The sequence below is a fragment of the Myotis yumanensis genome, unplaced genomic scaffold (genome assembly GCF_028538775.1).
Source record: "Myotis yumanensis isolate MYYU_CA2020_CCGP unplaced genomic scaffold, mMyoYum1.0.hap1 SCAF_5, whole genome shotgun sequence".
NCBI lineage: Eukaryota > Metazoa > Chordata > Mammalia > Chiroptera > Vespertilionidae > Myotis > Myotis yumanensis.
The window spans coordinates 100,288,508-100,299,122 of NW_027223756.1; the positions used below are offsets into that span (position 1 = coordinate 100,288,508).

Consider the following 10,615-nt stretch of genomic DNA (forward strand, 5'->3'; position numbering starts at 1 on the left):
AGAAATGGAAAAGCTAATCCTAAAATTCATATGGAATTGGAAGAGACCCCAAATAGCCAAAACAATCTTATAAAATAAAAACAAAGTTGGATAACTTACACTTCCCAACTTTAAAACATACTACAAAGCTACAGCAATCAAAATCATGTGGTATTGGCAGAAGTATAGCCATATATATCAATAGAATGGAATTGAGAGTGTGGAAATAAATCCACACATCTATTGCCTATTGACTTTTTAAATATATATATATATATTTTATTGATTTTTTACAGAGAAGAAGGGAGAGGAATAGAGAGTTAGAAACATTGATGAGAGAGAAACATCGATCAGCTGCCTCCTGCACGCCCCCTACTGGGGATGTACCCGCAACTAAGGTACATGCCCTTGACCAGAATCAAACCTGGGACCCTTCAGTCTGCAGGCCGATGCTCTATCCACTGAGCCAAACCGGCCAAGGCAACACTCCGTTATATTAAAAGACCCATTACAGTGTTGGAGACAAGAAACTCCTTTACCTTCAAGATTATTTCAGCTGGTCTAATAATATAAATAGACATGAGACAAATTAGCAAGAGGACAAAATCTAATACATACATATGCATGGGGACTCCGAATGCATGAGAGGTTCAGAGATAGAAAGGGAAAATGTGTGGTACATAAGACATCCTGAGCTAGGGATGAGGGAAGATACCTCTGGAGCTTCAGAGGGCCAGTGCTGGATGATAAGAAGAGCAGATGTTTAGTAATTAGAAGTTTGTCCTGCCCTATAGATATGTTGTAGGCAGCGGGAATGGCACCAGGTGTTAGACCATTGGGTTCAGGCTGACCTAGATTCAGCAACCTTGGTACTTGAGTTCTGGCCAGGAAGAATTCAGAGGCAAGACTCAAACTATAAGATAACATTTATTTGTAAAATCACAGAGGTAGAAAAAAATAATTCCTAGAAAAAAAACGAGCTTACAAAACAAGTTATAGAGCTAAAGGGAGGGCCTTTGGAGCTTGGCAGTGAGGAAAGTGCAAGCATGCTCCGGGAGGGAGAGTGCCCTGGGTCCTCCCTCTTATGGGTTTAAGGGTAGAGATTTTAGGGGCATTCCAGGGAAAGATCTCAATCGAATATTCAGAGCTTTCCGGGTGTGGCCTTTCAGGATCTAGATCTCCATTGATTGATTGGTCGGCGCCAGGGCAGAGGGTCATTATCCAATGCAGCTGGTCCTGAAGTCAGCAATGGTGAAGCTTGTCTGGTTTTGCTGCTTTACTGGGCCTGGAGTAGAAATACAACCGAGGCCTAGACGTTATCTCTAGAGAGGAAAGGTCAGGGGGTCCAAACAACATGACCAGTGATATGCTAGGAAAGGAAAAGTCACCCTGGGGGCAAGGTCCCACCTTACAATCATCCTTTGCTAGGCACCCAGGGCTTTCCACCCTGGTGACCATCTGTACCTGGCCCATCCTTCTTACTCTGCTCATGTCTGCCTAACTGCCTACCACAGATAGGTCAAAGGAGGTTATCTCGCCTCGTCAGTGTGGCTCCATGGTTGAGTGTCGATCTGTGAACCAGGCGGTCATCTTTTGATTCCCATTCAGGATACATACCTGGGTTTTGGGCTCGATCCCCTGTGGGGACTGTGGGGGAGGCATCCAATCAATGATTCTTTCTCGTCATTGATGTTTTCTATCTCTTCCTTCCTCTTTGACATCAATAAAAACATATTTTAAAAATATATACATTTTTAAAAATAGGGGGTTATCTCTGATAACTCTCTTATTATGGGCAAGGCCCCTAATTCAAGTTCTTTTAAGTAGGGCAGACATTTCTCTTGAGCCCACAGGATCTTGGTTGCCTCTAGTTCAAATCAATCCACATGCCACAAAGACACATCTTGAGGTGACTGGTTCTGAACCCCCACAACGGCTTGCAACAGCATTAAAAATGTTTTAATTACCCATGACACTTGATGAGCACTGTAAGACAGTCTTTGTTCTGGGGACTATTGGGATAGGTGTAGGGACCACTGCAGTAAGGTCCTGTAGTGGGGGGAGAGCTTTATGGGCTCAAATTCTAAAAAAGTAGAAATTTGTAGCCAGAAGGAGGGTGGGGGTAAGAGGATAGAATATTACTCAGAGGAAACATGAAGGGCAATGGGGGTTCTGACTAAACTGAGCTGACCTCTGGAGGTTCCTGCTGAAGGGATTACCTGAGAGAGGGTGGGGATGAGGAATCTGACCAGATGTCTAGGGTGGTCAGATATCTCGATGGTGGAGGTTCTGGCTAAACTGACAAGATTCTTACTAAAATAGGACAATGCAGAGATGAACAAGGAAGCCCAAAAGTCAGTTCTACTAGAAAAAATGCCCAGGGAAGCTTGAGTAGAGTTTGGTTCAGGAGAGATTTGTCAATTTAAGAACACTTAAACCTGTAGAGAATTTTTATAAGAATTTCTTTGAGCCAAACTTACAATTGCCAGGAAGCAAAAATCTCAAAAATTACAGAAAATGACAGTTTTACAGTTTCTTTTTTCTTTAATTTCTTATTTATTGATTTGAGAGAAAGAGAGAGAGAAACATCAATTTGTTGTTCCACTCATTTATGCATTCGTTGGTTGATTCTTGTATGTGCCCTGTCCAGGGATCAAACCCACAACTTTGGTGTATCAGGAGGACACTCTAACCAACTGAGATACCTGGCAAGGGCTGCAGCTTCTTTTATGCATTTGGAGTTAAAAGGGAACATAAGGAAGATTACATGAAAGTGGGAGATTCAATTATAATAAGATTATGTGCTCTCACCTTAGCCGGTGTGAGTCTCTGGTAGAGCTTTGGTCCTTGCACCAAAGAGTGCTGGGTTCAATTCCCCATCAAGGGTGCATACCTGGGTTGCAGGTTCTTTCCCGGGCCCCATTCAGCGCTCATGCAGAAGGCAACCAATTGATGTGTGTCTCTCACATTTCTCTCTCTCTCTCTCTTTCTCTCTCTCTCTCTCTCTTTCTCTCTCTCTCTCTCTCTCTCTCTCTCTCTCTCTCTCCCCTCTCTCTCTCCTTCCATTCCTTCCCTTCAACTTTCTCTAAAAATCAATGGAAATAATATCCTCAGGTGAGGATTAAAAAGAAAAACACAACAAAAGAAAGATTATGTCCTCTCTTGATGGTGGTCACTCTATTTTCTTTATTTTTTATTTTATTTTTTAAATATATTTTATTGATTTTTTACAGAGAGGAAGGAAGAGGGATAGAGAGTTAGAAACATCTATGAGAAACATCAATCAGTTGTCTCCTGCACGCCCCCTACTGGGGATGTGCCCGCAACTCAGGTACATGCCCTTGACCGGAATCGAACCTGGGACCCGACGCCCTATCGACTAAGCCAAACCGGTTAGGGCTACTTTCTTTATTTTTTAAATTTATTGATTTATTTTATTAACAAAACAGTTACAATTTTAATATTTTAATTAATTTGAGAGAGATCGATCAGTTTATTGTTCCACTTATTTATGCATTTATTGGTTGATTCTTGCATGTGCCCTGAAAAGGGATCGAACCCCAAACCTTGGCATATGGAGATGACACTCTAACCAACTGAGTTCCTATGCCAGGACTGAGAGTAGTCACTCTTTAGAAGGAAGGTGCATTGCAAAGGAGTGTTAACCCACATAGATGCACAGAAACAATAAACAGGGCTTAAGACAAAGATGAAACTTTTACTAAAAATGTTATATAGCCCAGCTGGTGTAGCTCAATGATTGAGCATCAACCTATAAACCAGAGGTCACGTTCAATTCCTGGGCAGGGCACATGCCTGGGTTGCTGGCTTGACCCCCAGGACAGGGCGTGCAGGAGTCAGCCGATCAATGATTCTCTCTCATCATTGATGTTTCTATCTCTCTCCCTCTCCCTTCCTCTCTGAAATCAATAAAAATATATTTTTTAAAAACGTTATATGCCTGAGGCATGACTACCCACCATGATCTGCCCAGTTAGAAATTTATGATCAAACCATCTGTGAGGTTACTTTCCATAAATTCCACCCCTCCCCCCTTTTTTTTCTTTGCCGCAACAGCCCAGCCTTTTACTAGCAGAATAGAATAGAGCATATTATCAGAGTGAATCTTGATGTGTGTGCCTTTCTCTGGGCTGCAGGCAAAAAAAAAAAAAAAAAAGTGTGAGAAACGCTTGTAGAATAAAATTTAAACCATTTGCCCTAACCGGTTTGGCTCAGTGGATAGAGCATCGGCCTGCAGACTCAAGGGTCCCAGGTTTGATTCTGGTCAAAGGCATGTACCTTGGTTGCGGGCACATGCCCAGTAGGGAGTATGTAGGAGGCAGCTGATTGATGTTTCTCTCTCATTGATGTTTCTCTCTATCCCTCTCCCTTCCTCTCTGTAAAAAATCAATAAAATATATTTTTTAAAAAATTTTAAACCCTTTAAGCCTGGAGTATGAGGACCTCTGACTTCATCTCCAAGTTTGCCACACAGTTCCTCCCCCAAATAGCAAAAGTTTTCAAGAGGTCTTATCTTGCCCTGGCTGGGTAGCTAAGTTGGTTAGAGCGTGGTCCCAATACCCCAAAGTTGTGGGTTTGATCCCTGGGCAGGGCACTTTCCTTGCTCTTCAGTTTTTTAGAATAGTTTGTTAAGGATAGATATTAATTCTTCTTTTAATATTTGTTATAATTTATTTGTGAAGCTATCTAGTCCAGGAATTTTGTTAGTTCAGAGGGTTTTTTTATAACTGATTCAATGTTTTTACTAGTGATTGTTTTGTTCAGATTTTCAGTTTCTTCTTAATTCAGTATTGATCTACACCATTTTATATAGAGGACTTGAGCATCCATAGGTTTTGATATATGTGACAGGCTCTGGAACCAATTAATTCCCTATGGATACCAAGAATCGTTAAGTTTTGGGTTTGTCTAAGGTTATATGTAAATTTTTTACTGTAAGGTGGTCAAACTCCCTAGCCCTCACATTGTTCAATGGTTAGATGTACTTGGAGTGTTTGAGGAATGAGGAGCATTAAAAATTCTTCCTGCCTGGTGGAAAAATATGTGGTGGCACCCAGGTGTTCAATAGCAGAAAAGTAAACATATGCTAACACAGAGGTATAAAACATTAAAAAGTTTAAAAGTTCACATGCAGCTAATTGAAAAGGAAAGAGGACTGTGATGAATAGGTATCTTTTGTGACAGTTAGGAGGTCTGCATTTCGAAAACCTTAATAACACCCGGTTCCTTCACTCACTGGATTCCCACCAAGCCTTTGCATCAGCCACAACCTCTGCTAGATACCAAAGTACCAAGGCCCTGCTGTCTGTGCCTCCTGGAAGCTTGTGAATAAGTCAGAGTAATATTGGTACTATTATTCCTAGGACTGCCTGTACAGCTAGTTTACTAAGCAGCTACTATGCCCTGGCCCTTTGCTGAACCCTTCACAACAGAGTGTCTCCACTGCAGAGCACAACTCTCAGTCCTGGTGCCTAGTTAGTTGGAGGCTGTGCTTGAGGCCTTAGGGTTCTATTTTGAATGTGCTTCTGGGAAAGGCAGGTGTGCAGGTCTGGACCAGATGGTGAGGTGGCTTATCTTTTTTTAAAAATAGGCCCGAGCCTGTATTTTTTTTTAATACTCACCCAAGTATATGTCTTATTATTTGAGAGAGAGAGAGAGAGAGAAACACACATTGATGTGTCAGAAAACATCAATTGGTTGCCTCATGTTCGTGCCCCGACTGTGGATAGAACCTGCAGCCTTTTGGTGTACAGGACGACAATCCAAACGACTGAGCCACACCTGCCAGGGCAAGGTGGCTTATCTTTACATATAAGCGTGTTTTGTGGAACGCTGACCTCCTGCTGCAGGGAGATGTATTGCTGCCCTTTTGTGTATAGATGCTGGGTTTTAGGAAAGCTACACATGGTTACTTCACCGTGCACTATTCATTTTGTGTTTGGCTGAACTTGTCATTTCCTTTGCTACAGCCCATTCACCTTCCTCAGCAATATGAACATGTCATACCTCCTTCTCCCTGTCAGCTCAGACCTCATGTGTTGGTCAGCCTTCTCCAGAGAAACAGAACCAGTGAGGTGTGTGGAGATGAGAGAGAGAGAGAGAGAGAGAGAGAGAGAGAGAGAGGCATTTTTATTTTTCCATCACTATCCTCACGCTCTCTTCCACTTCCCCTATCCCCTCCACTCCCATCCCCCGAAATCACCACACTGTTGTCCATGTCCATGAGTTCTCTCTCCTTTTATTTTTTTCTCAATCCTCCATCTTCCCAAAATACCACCGCCACCCGAGCTGTCTGCCTGCTCTCTGTGATTCTGAGAGAGATATAGACAAGGGACTGTCTCACGCAACCGTAGGGCTGGCAAGTCTGAAATCTACAAGCTGGAGACACAGGGAAGAAGTGTTGCAGTCTTGAATCTAAGGCAGGCTGAATGCAGAATTCCTCTTCCTTGGGGACCTCAGTCTTTACTCTTAAGAACTTCAGCTGATTGAATGAGGCCCACCCACATTACAGAGAGTAACCTGCTTTATTCAGAGTCTATTAATTTAAATGTGAATCTCATCTAAAATGAATAGTGTTTGACCAAATGCCTGAGCACCATGGCCTGGGCAAGTAGACACACATAAAAGTGTCTAAGCATTTACAAGTCCACCTCACACTCATAATGCCCAACTCTGTCCAGCCTCCCCTGCTCCCATGCCCCTGGAACCCAGACCCCTCCTGTCTGCTGGGCCTTGGTGTCTGCCCAGCCCTTCCCTTCTTTAGGCCTACACTGTAATTTCTCTCATTTTTAATATGGGACTCAGGCCCCCTTGGTCACAGTTACTTTTCTCCACCAGCCATCTCTACTCCCTCACTCCATTCTCTAAACTATGCTCTAGCCCAGAAGTTTCAGCACTTCTGCTCTGTCCAGGGCCTCTACCAAATCCTGGGTCAGTGATCTCATCAGCGCTTTCTCCTTATCTAATTGGACCTCAAAACAGCACTCACCCCCACTGACCAGCTCTCTTCTTTGAACCGAAGTTGCCTGTCTGGATTCTGACACTGTCCATATTTCCCTGCATCTCGGGGTGACTACTTCTCCCTCCTCCCCCCCTCCCACCTTATTCCCTCTTCTCCCTTACCTCCTCTTGCACTCTTCTCCTGTCTCCAAAGCTGGCATGATCCTGGTGGTCAGCCCTCTCCATTCTGAAGCTGCTTCTCCATCGCCCTTGTCCATCCTAGGGTCTCAACTGCTCCAGCCTTCTTCCAGGAGGGTCATCACTGTTTGTCTTTTGGACCAAACCCACCATCATCTCCCACCTCCCTCCCAGATACCTACTTCCATGTCTGGACCCAATTCAGGCTCAACCACAGTTGTTCCACCAGCTGACTTAAGGATCACCATCTCCTGCCTGCATTTCTGCTGCCCCTTATAATGTGGCACCTGCTTCTTTTGCTCCAACATCTTCTGAATAATGATCATGGTAAAGGATGGTCCCATCAGGCCACACCCTACTTGAATCCAGCCTGGACATTCTCGAACTACACTGCGTGGCCAGATTATTATGACCACCTGATGTTTGTAGGCAAATTAGCCATACACTTCATCATATGGGATATGGAAGCCGAAGGTCTGTTCAAACACCTTTGCTGTCTGCAGTTACCAAGATAAAACATCTCCAATTCGCACAGGAACACAAGGATTGGACAAAAGTCATGTGGTCCGATGAATCACATTTCCAGTTGCATCATGCAGATGGCAGAGTGAGAATTTGGCGGAAACAGCATGAAAGCATGCACCCCACATGCACGAGTACAACCCTTCAAGCTGGTGGGGGCAGTGTTATGGTTGAGGCATGTTTTCCTGGCATGATTTGGGCCTTTTAATTCATGTACAATGTCTGAATAGCACAACATACCCAAGTATCGTTGCTGATCAAGTTCATCCTATCATGTTGATGGCATATCCCAATGGAGATGGCTTCTTCCAACAAGACAATGTGCCATGCCACGGTGCTCGTATTGTGCAGGAGTGGTTCCAAGAACATGAGGGAGACTTTACCTTGCTTAGGTGGCCCCCACAATCACCAGATCTCAATCCAACTGAGCATCTGTGGGACGAAGTTAAAAGAGCCATCAGGCAGCTGGTTCCACAACCATCAAATTTCACACAACTGGACAGTGCTATTCATCAAGCATGGTGTCAGATTCCTCACATCACCTTTCAACATCTTGTGGAGTCAATGCCAAGAAGAATTGCTGCAATGAATATATATATTTATATTTATATTCATTGACTTCAGAGAGGGAGATGGAGATAGAACATCAATGATGAGAGAGAATCATGGATCGGCTGCCTCTTGCATGCCCCCTACTGAGGATGGAGACTGCAAACCAGGCATGTGCCCTGACTCAGAATCAAACTGTGACCTCCTGGTTCATAGGTCGACACTCAACCACTGAGTCACACCACTCAGGCTTGCACTATTCTTGTTCCAAGGAGACCAAACTCCTGCTTCATGGCCTTTGCATGAACTGTTCCCTCTGCTGACATGCTCTTCCCACATACCTCTGTTGTGCTTTCCATCTACCTGCTCTGTGCTCAAATACCACCTCCTCATGGAGGTCCTACCTGACTGCCATGGCAGTCTCCTCCTTACCATTTTATTTTATTTATTTTTATGGCAACTATCAACAATGGCATTATATTGAAGGGCCATTTATTTACTATCGGATTCCCCTTCCAGATGCCAGGCTCTTCTGTCCATCATGGTCTCCCCAAGGATGGAACAGTCGGTGGCACACAGCAAGCATTTTATAAAAACATACACAATCAGCAGCAGTAATATAAACCAAATACACATTGGCTGGTGGGCCTTCAGCAGGGTTTAGAGCAGGGTTTCCCTGCTGGTGCTTCCCCTGTGACAAATAACACAATCCCATTTGTTGCAGAGGAAAGCACCTTCCCATGGCACTCAGTGCCCACCTCCCGTCCCCACTCTGACAACAGCACTCCCCTTGTTCACTGGCCACCACCCTATGCCACCTCCTCCCCTTAGGAACCCTGTTCTTATCCAGGCTTGAGCTTAATCAGCTCCCTCATTTCAGATATCACTGTGGCAATGGAGCCTGCCTACCTTTTTAAAAAAAAAAAATAAGAAAATTCATTTAGAAAGTCAAAGAGCTAGAAGTGAACTGTAGAAAAAATGGGCTCAGGAAACATGGTACAAAGGCAAAAGAAGGGTCCCTGCAATTTAGGAGAAAGAGAAAGGTAAAGGTAATGTACCTGGGGGGACAGGAAAGGCACCAGTGTGCTCCCGATAGAGCTGCGCTGCCCTGACTTCTTTAAGAGTGACCCAGCACCCCCTTACTGTTACTGACACTGCTCCACTTTCCTTTTCCTTTGCAACACATACCAAACTTTTGTTCACAGATGTGCTCTGAGCACCTGGAAAGGCACCTAGCACTAAGAGAGCCTAGTAGGTGCTAGGTATGTTTGTTGAATAATAATTCCATATCCACCCAATGAGGTGACAGCATCATGTCTGTTTTCTGGATGAGGAAACTAAAGCACAGAAAGGTTAAGTTGGCCTGAAATCATCTAGTGAGAAGTCGGGGAGGCAGGATTTAACTCTGGTGCTCTGACTCTTAAACCCTGTGCTTAGCAAAATACAAGAGAAATGCAAGTTCTGAGATAAGATAGGTCAACAATTTGCAGGGAGGTATCTGTTCAGGGAAGGAGCTGGGCTGGGCAGTGGGGATGGACCTGCTGCTGTGTGCTAGCAATCTCTGGGCTCTGCATTTTATCTGCTTTAGGGCTGCTCTAGGCAGAAAGAGGAGCACAAATTCCCAACACTCAACAGCTGGTTCCCCAGCCAGTCACAGAACTGGGAGCTCCTGCAGAGGGTCTGGACCTCCAGAGCAGTGCCACAGGCTGGGCTGTTTGCTAAAGCACCTAAGTCCAGCCTACCTCACTGGTCCTTGGTTCCTCCCATGGGGAACCTCTCCTCTACTCCATGGCCACAATGGTGCTGCTGGTGTTCATGAGGGGGGTTTACCACTGAGTTCAGTGAGGCTAAAGAGGGGTGGCTCCCATTGGTATCCGTAGGCTCCAGATGACATCTCTGGGTGATCCTGCCAGTATCTGACATTTGGGGGAATACAATCACTGTTCACTCAAAAGGGCTTCAATCCTTTGCTTTGTTCATTTCCTGCTGATGTCAGAGTCCAGGCATTTGACAAATGTGGCTACCAGTAACTTCCACTAGTCAGGAGTGATAATTTGTAATTTAAAGGAAGAAACAGGAGGCACCAGGCCATGGAATGATAAGACATGCAGGGCAAGGGTCTGATGTCTTGGCCCACTCATCTCCTCCCCACCCATTTAACCAGGCCATTTTCTTTGAGGGAACTGGTTTGTTCTGCTTGCCCTTGAAACAAAGTCTGACAGATGCCCTAGCCGTTTGCTCAGTGGCTAGAGCAGCCGTGGGCAAACTATGGCCAGCGGGCCGGATCCGGCCCGTTTGAAATGAATAAAACTAAAAAAAAAAAAAGACCGTACCCTTTTATGTAATGATGTTTACTTTGAATTTATATTAGTTCACACAAACACTCCATCCATGCTTTTGTTCCGGC

At 44.5% G+C, this 10,615-nt stretch overlaps 1 long non-coding RNA gene across 1 annotated transcript; it reads right to left on the minus strand.

Annotated features, from left to right (window-relative positions):
• Positions 1–925: 925 nt before the first annotated feature.
• On the minus strand, positions 926–7,977 carry LOC139009995 (uncharacterized). The gene is made up of 3 exons (XR_011471461.1): positions 7,123–7,977; positions 6,007–6,047; positions 926–1,264 (listed from the first exon to the last, which is right to left on the minus strand). It is a non-coding gene; the product is annotated as an uncharacterized lncRNA (long non-coding RNA).
• Between the last annotated feature and the right edge of the window lie 2,638 nt (positions 7,978–10,615).